We start from the raw sequence: 12,799 nt of genomic DNA, 5'->3' as shown, positions 1-12,799 counted from the left end.
ATTTCGATAATTGTAACATTAGACCATTCATTTGGGTTTGTTCTTCCTTTTTTAAATATGCTTGGATTGCTATGTACTTTCCTCTTAAGACTGCTTTTGCTGCATCCCACAGAAGTTGTTGTCATTTGTTTCCATATATTGCTGGATCTCCATTTTGATTTGGTCATTGTTCCATTGATTATTTAGGAACGTGTTGTTAAGCCTCCATGTGTTTGTGGGCCTTTATGCTTTCTTTGAACAGTTTATTTCTAGTTTTATGCCTTTGTGGTCTGAAAAGTTGGTTGGTAGGATTTCAATCTTTTGGAATTTACTGAGGCTCTTTTTGTGGCCTAGTATGTGGTCTATTCTGGAGAATGTTCCATGTGCACTTGAGAAGAATGTGTATCCTGTTGCTTTTGGATGTAGAGTTCTGTAGATGTCTATTAGGTCCATCTGTTCTAGTGTGTTGTTCAGTGCCTCTGTGTCCTTACTTATTTTCTGTCTGGTGGATCTGTCCTTTGGAGTGAGTGGTGTGTTGAAGTCTTCTAGAATGAATGCATTGCATTCTATGTCCTCCTTTAGTTCTGTTAATATTTGTTTCAGGTATGTTGGTGCTCCTGTATTGGGTGCATATATATTTATATTGGTTATATCCTCTTGATGGACTGAGCCCTTTATCATTATGTAATGTCCTTCTTTGTGTTTTGTTACTTTCTTTATTTTGAAGTCTGTTTTGTCTGATACCAGAATTGCAACACCTGCTTTCTTCTCTTTGATGTTTACATGAAATATCTTTTTCCATCCCTTGACTTTAAGTCTGTGAATGTCTTTGGGTTTGAGGTGAGTTTCTTGTAAGCAGCATATAGATGGATCTTGCTTTTTTATCCATTCTATTACTCTGTGTCTTTTGATTGGTGCATTCAATCCATTTACATTTAGGGTGGTTATTGAAAGGTATGAATTTATTGCCATTGCAGACTTTAAATCTGTGGTTACCAAAGGTTCAGTGTCAGCTTCTTTACTATCTTAGTGTCTAACTTAACTCGCTTGTTGAGTTATTATAAATGCGGTGTGATGATTCTTTATTTCTCTCCCTTCTTATTCCTCCTCCTCCCTTCTTCATATGTTGGGTGTTTTGTTCTGTGCTCATTTTAGGAGTGCTCCCATCTAGAGCAGTCCCTGTAGGATGCCCTGAAGAGGTGGTTTGTGGGAGGCAAATTCCCTCAACTTTCACTTGTCTGGGAATTGTTTAATCCCTCCTTCATATTTAAATGATATTCGTGCTGGATACAGTAGTCTTGGTTCAAGGCCCTTCTGTTTCATTGCATTAAGTATATCATGCCATTCTCTTCTGGCCTGTAGGGTTTCTGTTGAGAAGTCTGATGATAGCCTGATGGGTTTTCCTTTGTAGGTAACCTTTTTTTTCTCTCTGGCTGCTTGTAATACTTTGTCCTTGTCTTTGATCTTTGCCATTTTAATTATTATGTGTCTTGGTGTTGCCCTCCTTGGATCCCTTGTCATGGGAGTTCTGTGTACCTCTGTGGTCTGAGGGGCCATTTCTTCCCCTAGTTTGGGGAAGTTTTCGGCAATTATTTATTCAAAGACACTTTCTATCCCTTTTTCTCTCTCTTCTTCTTCTGGTACCCCTATAATGCATATATTATTCTTTTTTGATTGGTCACTCAGCTCTCTTAAAATTCTTTCATTCCTGGAGTTCCTTTTATCTCTCTCTGCATCAGCTCCTCTGCGTTCCTGTTCTCTGTTTTCTAGTCCATTAATGGTCTCTTGCATCTCGTCCATTCTGTTTTGAAGTCCTTCCAGAGCTTGTTTTATTTCTGTATTCTCCTTCCTTAGTTCTTGCATATTTCTCTGCAAGTCCATCAGCATGGTCATGACTTTTGTTTTGAATTCTTTTTCAGGAAGACTGGCTAAATCTATTTCCCCAGGTTCCTTCTCAGGGGAAGATGTAGCAGATGCCGAAGCTGTCTGGGTTAGTTTTGTCTGGATCATATTTTTTTGCCTTTTCATGTTGACAGGTGCTATTGACTGTCAGCTGGGAGGACCAAACTTTTCACTTGCTACTGGCCTTTCTTTACTGGGACAACTGCGACCCCTAGTGGCTTGTGTTGGTTAATTGCTTGTAGGCTGGGTCTTTGTGTCTTGCCCGGCCGATATGGATGGATCTCCCTTTCTGTGGGCGGGGTTTGCCTTAGGCTGTTTCTCTGCTTTCGCAGCGCCCGGAGGGGTGATGGATGGGGGGGCTGCTTGACTGTTTGCCTCCGTGAGGGGTCTCAGAGCTGTTGCCCAGGGGGTTAGTGCGCCCGGTTTTCCCTGTAATTTCCAGCCACTGGGCTGTGACCTATGCTGTTTCCATCCAGCTGTTAAATCCCTGTCCCTTTAAGACTTTCAAAAAGCCCCTGCTTTTCTTTGTCACAGGGGCATCAGCTTCAGCACCCGCTCAGAGGTCTTGCTGCCATATTTCCCTAGTTTCCAAACCTCCATGCATGCACTGTGCCTGCGCTCTAATGCGGGTGGCTTGGGCTGGGTGTTCAGCAGTCCTGGGCTCCGTCTCCCTCCCGCTCTGCCTTTTCTTCTCCCGCCGGGAGCTGGGGGGAGGGGCGCTCGTGTCCCGCTGGGCCGGGGCTTGTATCTTACCCCCTTCACCAGGCGCTGGGCTCTTGCTGGTGTAGTTGCAGTCTGGCTGTTGTCCTGTGTCTTCTGGTCTCTCTTTTAGGATTAGTTGTATTTGTTGTATTTTCAAAAATATATATGTTTTTGGGAGGAGATTCCCACTGTCCTACTCACACCGCCATGTTGGCTCCGCCCTCAGTAATTCTTATTATATTCTGTTCTATACTTTAGATAAGAAGATAATAATTATGAGATTTTTAAGTTCATACACTTCAATTTTCACAAAACTAGGACATAAACCCATATATGTGTGTTTCAAACCCCATTGTTTTTAGTTTCTTTCTGTTTTTCTTTATTCCTCAATAGAAGCAGTATTGGTATAATGTTAACTGACTGACACAAAAGAAATATTATTATTAAAATTTTAAAGTATAAAATCTTATAAATCTGAAGCTCTTGTGATATCCCCTCCTTGCAGTGTCCTTTCTTTTTCATTTATCCTTCTTGAGTTAGTAGTAATAAATCATTAACATTTTATTTACACATACAATTGCTTATTCTACCTAATTTAAAGAAATCTAATGAATTTTGAAAAAGCGGTGATGAATCCACGGAGGAAAAAAATGAGGAAATATCAATAATATGCTTCCTATCAGAGATTTAATATAGTCTTAAGCACACACATAGCCTAAGAGTGAAGGGATGGAAAAGATATTTCAAACAACTGGTAACCAAAAGCAAGTAGTGGTAGCTAAATTAAATCAGACAACATAGACTTTAAGTAAAAAAAAGTAAAAAGAGACAAAGGCATTTTATAATGATAAAGGAGTCAAACCATCATGAACATATAATATTTGTAAATATTTATGCACCCAACATTGGAGCACCTAAATATATAAAGCAAATGCTGAAAGAACTTAGAGGAGAAATAAATAGCCATATATAAATACTTGGAGACTTTAATATCCCGCTTATAACAATAGTAGAACCATTCAAGAATCAATAAAGAACAGCAGATTTGAATCAAATTATAGACCGAATGGATCTAACAGACATATATAGAATATACCAGCAGCAGAACACAATTTCTTCAAAATGCATGTGGAAACTTTCTAGTATATATCATGTTAGCTTGCAAAACAAGTCAACAAATTCAAGGAAGAAGTCAAAGTTTCAGAAGGGCCAGTTGACTCTGCAGGCCCTGGGGGTCCAATCTGTTTCCTTGCTTGTTTCAGCTTCTAGTTGCTTATATTCTTTGTTTTACAGGAATTGCTCCCTCTTCAAAGAACGCCATCGCTCCAATCTCTGCTTCCATCATCATATCAATTTCTCTGTCTCCGACGGTTTCTGTATCTCTCTTAAAAGGATCTCTGATTTCATCAGGCCCATATGGATAATCTCATATCAAGACTCTTGTCTTAATCACACATTCAGAGACTTTCCATATAAGATAACATTCACCGGTGCTGGAGATTAGGACGTGGGCATATATACTTAGGCGCCATTATTCAGCCAACCACACTCTGGGTTCTCAGAGACTGTCCACGAAAGCTATGCCTTCTGTTTCTATCGCCATCTACTTTTCATGGTCTTTGTAGGTACTTAGCGTATCTACAGATACTATGCATCTAAGTACTGTGAATGAACATCCTGAGAGGAGGGGCACATCTTAGAGATCCAAAACATAATATGAATGAGATTCACATAAATAACAAGTTTCACCAGTGATTTCTCTCTATACACATGAGGCAAAATTTTAAATTGTAAAAATGTCTTCAATCATGATTTTTGTCTAGTTGTTTTGGCTTTGTCTTCCTGTTTCATTATTGATGAAGACATATTGGCACCTTAAGCATCTCAAGGCACTTAAAGAGTTTATATTTGTTTCCTTTAAACACGAACATTTCAACCATTCACAGGGATTGTACTAATTTAGATGAATTAAACTGTCACTTCTTACACTTCGACTGTTTTAATTTGCCATTTGATATAAAAATTCTGCTGAAAATACTCAAGTGGCATGATAAAATATATGCTTGTAACTCCTTCCATTCTTGCTCTTAGAAATGGATAATGGTATCAACTCAAATCAAATCAAGTTTGTAAGTGAAAGAGAAGACATTTTAAAATATATTCATCATTTTAAATACCTTTTAAATTTATTCCTAGTATATAGCTATAACTGATCATTCTAATCAATCAATAGACAGACAACATGTGGAGTTACAAATTACTACTCATTGTAAACCACTTAATTACATATCCACATGGCCTGTAGGAGCGACACTACATAACCACTAAACTGTACTTCTGTTTTTGTCCTAAGAGTGCTATTCAGACACCTGCAAATTTTTGTACACAAAATTGTACACATATAATACAACCTGTATGGTCACTTTAATATCTATTAACTCTTTTGAACTTGGGACACCTGTTGTTTTATTATTGCTTGTTGTTCAGGAAGACAAAGTCAAGAGGACCCAGATAATACTATGCAAGTCTGACCATAAAAAGAAGTTTCTACCACTTTTTGTGACTAACACTTGTAGGACAATAAAATCACTTAAGACTTGCTTAAACATCAATCCTAGGGAAAAATTTTTCTTGTGTTCTTTGATGCTTAAAACATGTTGTTTTTGTTTGCTTATTTAAGATATGATAGTGATTCAAATGATTCAAATACATTAAAGAACCAGAATAAAGAATTATATGCACATGAAAAAAGATGTAAAAGCTAAAAACTATTGTGAAGATACTATCTTTTTCAAATGTGATTTTAGGCAAGAGTCAACTTCCCTCCCAAAAATCTGACCAAGGGCAGGATAAATTATCCTGTTAATGAAGTACATAGAGAAAACTATTGAGAAACATGTCAATTAAAGAGAAGAATGAAGGAATAACTATGAGGTATAAGATCTGGATCAGAAGATTATTGCAGTGGATCCTGATCCTGTGGCATTTCTGAAGCTACTTCAAGCAGTTTAGTGACTCTTATTTTAGCTATTTTTTGTTTAATAAATTGGAATCCTGCTCCTGCCTCCTTTAAAACAAAGTAGAGAGGGCTCTTTCTTATTATCACACTAGTTCATGCTATTTAACACAACTCCTCCAAACCTTTCATCTAAATGTCTAATCATATGCAAAAGGAAGAAAATTCAAATTTAATCTGAGTAATTTGGAGAGGATTGAGAAGCAGAGTTTATGACTGAGCAGACTATATTCTTCTTTCTGAACTAAAATATCTAGCCTATTCCCAACAAAGGAAGGAAAATAATAGGAAGGCAATTTCACTTAATCAACTGTGTGTGCTTAACTCTTGAATGCAAAGCTCGCATAAACTAGAAAAGCCTTCTCAACCTGGAGTCTACTTTGTTATGAATCTACTAGGTTGAGACAGAAGCTTCTCTTTCTTAAGTTTGAGATTCTTTAATTTTCATGAAGTCTATCTTTCTGTGCACAACTTTTGTTATTTTTCCACATACAAACACCCTAAACTTCCTCTAGGGCAAACCTTAGCTATATAGGTAATTTCGACGTGATGTTTATTTGTTGTGGACAGCTGGCATGTGCACTGTAGGATGCTCAGCAGCAAACCTGACCTCTGCCCACTCAATGCAATGCCAGGAAAAGTTCCACCCCTATTTACAACACCTAAAAATGTCTCTAGACTTTCCCAAGTATCCCCTAGGGACCAAAAATCACACTTAGTTGCTCTAGGGAAGCTTCTTGCATATGACCTTAACTATTCTTTTCCAGAGGTATCTGGGTCTCTCAGCGCAAATTAGGGCACAAACTACCCAGTCCCTAAACCTAAAGAAAAGTGTCCCTGAGGACTGATAAATAATAAAAATATTGAAATGTGTTTATCAGGTTGAAGATAAAATCGGAAGTTACCTTTGGCAGCTTAGGAGGTAGTTCTTGGGCCAACAGGAAATGGTTTAAGCTTTTCTGTTCAATATAGCCATTAGTAACACATGATAGAAGGAATGGAGAACCTTACAAATCAGAAATGTGGATCAACAGCTTGAAGACAAAGGCCCTGAGGCAGAAGCATGCCTGGGTTCTCCTAGGAACTTCAGACAGGCTCCTCTTGCTACTTTAGGGTGTTCCAGAAGGAACATGATCACATGACCACATTGTGCCTCTGACCGTGGAAAGTCTAATTATGTGAACCCTCAAATTCCAAATTATTTTATGGTGTGTGTGTGTGTGTTTGTGTGTGTGTGTGTGTGTGTGTGAGAGAGAGAGAGAGAGAGAGAGAGAGAGAGAGAGAGAGAGAGAGAGAGATTCTGTTTAAATTCTCTGTTGTTGCAACTAAGAATTTCAAACTATAAAATTCTACCCCAAATGCAAATTGTACTTGCATGGAATTCTAATTTGAGTTTTGCTTCTTTCAGCATGAGTTTGCATAAGTCACACTTGTTGAAAATAATTGTAAAAAAAAAAAAACAGACTTAACTAGAGGATGGAAATAGAAAAGAGAAATAAAACAGATGGTAAAGTTAAGCTAGATGAGTTTTAAATTTTGTGGATTTTTTTTGGTTCCCCAATGAAGCCTTATAGGAGGGTTAAAAAGATGATATAAAACATAACTACATCCTTATATCTGCATCCCTGAGCCAGATGTAAAATAAGAGAACCAAAGGAGATTGATAGAAGGCTCTCATGAATTTTTATCTGATGGCATAAAACATGCCAGTCAACAATTCTGTCATAACATCAGGAAATTATAAAATAACTGGATAGACACAAACCAGAAATTGTGGCTCTAACTACATGAATTATCTACTAAAAGCTAAATTAAATTTATTAGTAATCATTGAAATTCTAAGGAGAGGAAATACTCATTGTTATGAAGCAAGTAAATAATATTTAATTAATTGCACAGAGCCTGTATTTTTACTTTGTAATGTGTATAACATCAATCACATTTTTTAATTTAGTGGCTGTCATTTATTCATTTTTACAGATGTAAAAATGAAAATAAGAATAGTGTTTTTCTTTTTTCTTTTGTCATGAGCTCTTAATTTCTTTGATGATTTATTTTTATATGGCGGTTATTAGAAATCTGAGTCTCACTGGGAACTAACAATTTTTTTATCATGGGGGCCATTTAAATTACTAATACTGAAAATGCTATTGACATTGTGAAAGTGTTGATTAGAAATTCTTCATCACAATTTCAATGAAAAAGTTCACCATCCTTATGCCACCTTAATTATAAAGAAAATGAATTGAACATAGGGATATGTAACTCATGATGAAAAACATGGCTTAGAATTAATAAAGTTTTGACTTATACTTTTGGTTTTTTTATCCCTAATATTGTCCAACCTGTCACATTTAATGAAAACTTCCTAATCTTAACATCATTATAGGATTTGCTTTATTCTTAATATTACATTAATTAAGTATATATTCAAAGAAATAATTTTTTTCTGATTACAGGCATATTTCTTTTATTATGCTTTCCAGGTATTGCATTTTTTAAAAATTGAAGGTTTGTGGCAACCTTGATTGAGCAAATCTATCAGCCCCATTTTTTCCCACAGCATTTGCTCACTTTGTGTCATCATGCCACATAATTGTAATTCTCACAATATTTAAAACTTTTTCATTTTTATTATATTTGTTATTGTGGTCTGTGATCAGTGGTTATGACTTGTCAAAAGCTCAGATGATGGTTAACATTTCTTAGCATTAAAGTATTTTTTAATGAAGGTATGTGCATTTTTTTTAGACATAATGCTGTTGCACACTTAATGGACTGAATGAAGTATGATGTTAACATAGCTTTCACATACACTGGGAAACCAAAACATTCATTTGATTCTTTATTGTGATACTCGCTTTAGCGGGGTGGTCTGGAACCCAACCCACAATACCTCCAAGGTATGAGATAGAATTTGAGTCCAATTGCATGAACAGAAGTAAAACACTGTTGAATCGTTGATTTATTTCCCGTTAGGCCCCACAGACCATCAAAACTCTGATTAACCTTGGTCTCATGTTAGGATTTTGACACAGAACCTCTCTGTGATTCCCAAGGCCATTCTTCCCATGATTCCCTCTGGCTCCCTGCTTCTCTGTCCCTCTGTTTATTAATTAGTCTCTGGACCACATAGATCACAGGCCTCAGATACTTTACTCTCTCTATAAAGTCAATTCAAATACACTAGGGAAATCTTATATTCACTAAAATATAATAAAGTCTCAAATGAATATGAAGATAGATGATATCTGAAGCCACATCACCTTGTGCTATCTGAGTAGCTCCCTCCCCTATATTCTTACTGTCTGGGACACCCTGGGCTCCTGATACGTAATCTTTCCTGACGTCTGAACGGTCAGTGGATGATTTCTGTGGGGGCAGCTCCGCCATGCTGGGTGACCTTTCTCATAACCCAGAAAGAATATAAAAATCTTATTTTCTTGCAAGTAGATAAATATCATACATACATAACCAAGTTGTAGTTACAATAGTATAGCTATTTTACACACATTACATTTCAATTTGAGTATTTTCCAAAAATCATAACAAACTTTAAAAACATAGTCTAAATTGAATGTGTATTCTAGTCTATGGATACATTACAATTTTTTTTTTGCTATTCTTGTTGCTCAGTTTGATTACTTAATTCCAAAATAAATAACAATGTAGTGAATATTTTCTACACATGCTTAATATGATTTTGTTTTCTTATACTTCAGATATTTCTAAATATTGATTATAGATGGAAAACCTGTAGGTATATATATATGCTCTATATTTCCATTCAACAGGTTTATTCTGAGTCCTGCTATCCCACTCTTCCTCTGTGGTGTAGAAGTACAAAATGTGCATATTTTTGTGTTCTGTGATACAGAAATATAAAATAATATATTAATATGGACTTAAATGATACTTCATGGATTTTTAGAGAGCTTGAACATTTTAAAAGTGGGTTTATTTTCCATTTTTATCTGAAGGTACGCTATAAAATCTGTGACCTAAATTATTTTTTCTTTAAAAATTTCTTATATAACATGCACATTGTTTTCCATGGAGTAACAAATATGCCCTACTAGGAGAGAGTAATTTTAAATTTCTTGTCAAGAAATCAAGTGTCAAAATGGTCAGTGAGGACAAAGAGCCAAACTGAAGGTAACACGAGCCTTCGTTCACTTCCTGCCACAGTGACAGCGGCAGGAGGAAAAGGGGCACCAACCACTGTCCCCAAGAAAAGGCTAGGAGTGAGGGTCAGATGGGTGCAGCCCGGATGGGAGGAATCCTCTCTTTGCAAGAAGCCCAGATAAAAGGCTCTTGACTCTTGATGGCCTTGTGGGTTGGGAGAGAAAGAAAGGCTTGGAGTGGCAAAGCACTAAGTCAGTGTGGAGAAAAGTGCCTCAGTCAAGGCGTTCTCCATGAAGAGGGTTCCCTGGAGGTGCACGGAGAGGGCTCAAGCTGAGGCCCTCGGCCCCCCATAATGAAAGAGGCCTCTAAAAAAGGCACATGTGCTGTTGAGAATAAATAATCTGCAGCTGTTGGATGTCATGTTTTATAATTATTTAGATAAGTGGATTAATAACATCATTCAAATCCCATGTATCTTTACTGATTTTCTGTCTACTTGCACTAATTATCGAAAGGGAAATGTTCAAATCTTAACCACAAATGTAGTCTTACTAATTTCTTTTCTTGGTTCTGTCAGTTTCTTCTACATGCATTTCAAAACTCTGTGCTAAAGGTGTAATTCATTTTGATTAGTTCATTCACATATGTTTATGAAATGAAATTCTTCATCTTTGCTATTTCCTTACATTGAAATCTATCTTATAAGTAAAGCTACAATAGTATTTCTTTTGCTTAATTTTTGTAATGTATCTTTCCTGTTTGTTTGCTTTCAACATCTCTTTCTTTTCATGTAAAATGAGTCCCTTTTGATTGAATATTGCTTTATGTATTAATAATCTCTGCCTACTAACTGAATGAAATAGTAAATTTATGTTTATTGTGATCCTGGATATGGTCAGATTTAAATATATCATATTACTACTTGCTTGTCATATACCATCTCTCTTCTATTTCCTTCTGAATATAGAATATATTTGTTTTCTCCAAATAGAAGGAAGTTTATATCTCTTCCTAAAATATAGCTCATCAATAGTCTCTTTGAAATAAGTTGACATATTCAAAAGTTAATAATGTAAATATAAAAGTAGAAAAACAAAACATTATAACCTGGAAAAATGTATTTTATGTTTGTACTAAAATAATTTAAATACATATTTTTTTCTTTATTATATTGCATAGGCCTTAAGTATCATTATATAAAATAATATTAATTCCCACCATTCAAAACAATTACATAATCTGAACAATGCATTTGTCAATATACATTAAATTTTAAATTAAATTACTTTGAATATAAACTATTTTAGAACTCAGTGCAGCCCAAACTAGGATTATTAATCCATAGGGAAGGGTCTATTTTTGAAAAAGTATTACAATGTTAGAAACATTCCATAATGTACATATTCTTCATCATCATCCAAATTTTGACCCAATGAGGACAATAGCATTCCTTTCTTGCTAATATTCTGTCAAATGGAAGTCACTAAAGTAGAATCACAAAATACACAGATTCTGCACGGTGATAAAAAGTCCAGTCAAATTCTTTAAATAATAAATATAAATTGGATTTAGAGTCAATAACATACAGAGAACTGCTGACATACTAGAACAGGTGAGATCTCCCAGGGAAAAGTGGTAACAGTAGTGGACGAAGAGAAATGTAGAAGTAAAAGTCGGAGATAAATACTCAGAAGTTATCTGAGACAGAACAGAAACCCAAAATCAGCATATAAGTAGTGTAAAGTCAAAGAAATTCAAGCCGAAGTAGGAGAGCCATTTCAATCAGACATTTCAGTTTTCCTATTAAGTAAAAGGTAAACAAATTTTAAAGGAAAATAAAATGGCAGCATAGTCTTTATTGTAAACAGATATGTGTAGTACTTGAAAGTATGAGTCCTGGAGTCACACAGAGTAGGTTTAAATCTAGCTTCCTCCATCCCTAACAGTATGTGCGGATTTGGGAAAATATTCAGAAGCTCAGTAGATATTTTTTTTTTCCATAAAAGGTACTGGTATTTGTAAAGATCAAATGAGGTAATAATCAGAAACGAAATGCTATAATGCCAAATGTATTGTAGCAGCTAGATAAGTGCTATGCTCGCATCCTATATGTTCTTTTATTAGCAGAATAGCAAATATGCTGCAAAAGTACACATATAAATTTGTCCGTAGTCTATAGTCTATTCCATAAGTTGGCTTTTCATTATTTTAGAAGTATTTTATTAAAATATTGTGTATTATGGGAAAGTAGAGAAAACAATAAAATGAACATCAGAAGACTACCATCCTTGTTTGTCAAAAACATTTTTAAGCAATAAAGCCTTGCAAATACACTGGACGTCCCCTCTGTGTGCTTCTTGATTTCCTTCCCCCATATCCCGAAAGGCAGACCTTCTATTAAAGTTAGTGTGCATATTTCCTCATATGTGTTTATAATTTCTATATATTTACACAATCATAGAAAATATGGATTAGTTGTGTTTTAAGAAATTAATCATTGTTAGACCATATATTTATCATTCTTCACAAGATTTTAAATTTCAACATTGTGTTTTGATATTCATAAATATTATTATACAGCTATTGTTCACTTACTTTAACCACTCTTGATAATTTCATGATATATCCACTCTTTGTAATGCCATAATCAATTTATCCATTCTCCTGACAATAGGCTTAGTGTATTTCAGATGTGGAGTGAAAGTTCTTATGTAAATCTCTTTCAGTACGGAGCTAATAATTTCTCCAAAGTGGAAATGTTGATTTATAGCCTATGCCTTACCACGTGTAGTAAACACGTTCTGTATTTGTAAAGTCATTTTGAAAACTATTCACAAAACAGCGTATTTTTATACTTTAACAACTGCCAGCTAATTTTATTTCCCATCTAGTTTAAGAGCCTCAGGCTGGTTAAAACACTGCCTAGAACACATACTAATGCCCTTCCAAGATAATTTTTGTAAGTTAAAAATCTCTATTACTAAACTTTATATAAATCACATTTAAATATACATGTAAGGATATATTCCTCTTAGATTAACAGAAGCATTTGAAATACAGACTGCTGGAAACTGT

The 12,799-nt window shown here is 35.3% G+C and overlaps 1 protein-coding gene across 1 annotated transcript in view; it reads right to left on the bottom strand.

Annotated features, from left to right (window-relative positions):
• Positions 1–12,799, bottom strand: part of EYS (eyes shut homolog) — a 1,412,275-nt gene that overhangs the window by 1,317,169 nt on the left and 82,307 nt on the right.

This window comes from Manis pentadactyla, chromosome 16 (genome assembly GCF_030020395.1).
Source record: "Manis pentadactyla isolate mManPen7 chromosome 16, mManPen7.hap1, whole genome shotgun sequence".
Classification (NCBI taxonomy): Eukaryota; Metazoa; Chordata; class Mammalia; order Pholidota; family Manidae; genus Manis; species Manis pentadactyla.
Note: the sequence above shows the minus strand (reverse complement) of the source record. Positions and strands in the feature narration are given on the sequence as shown.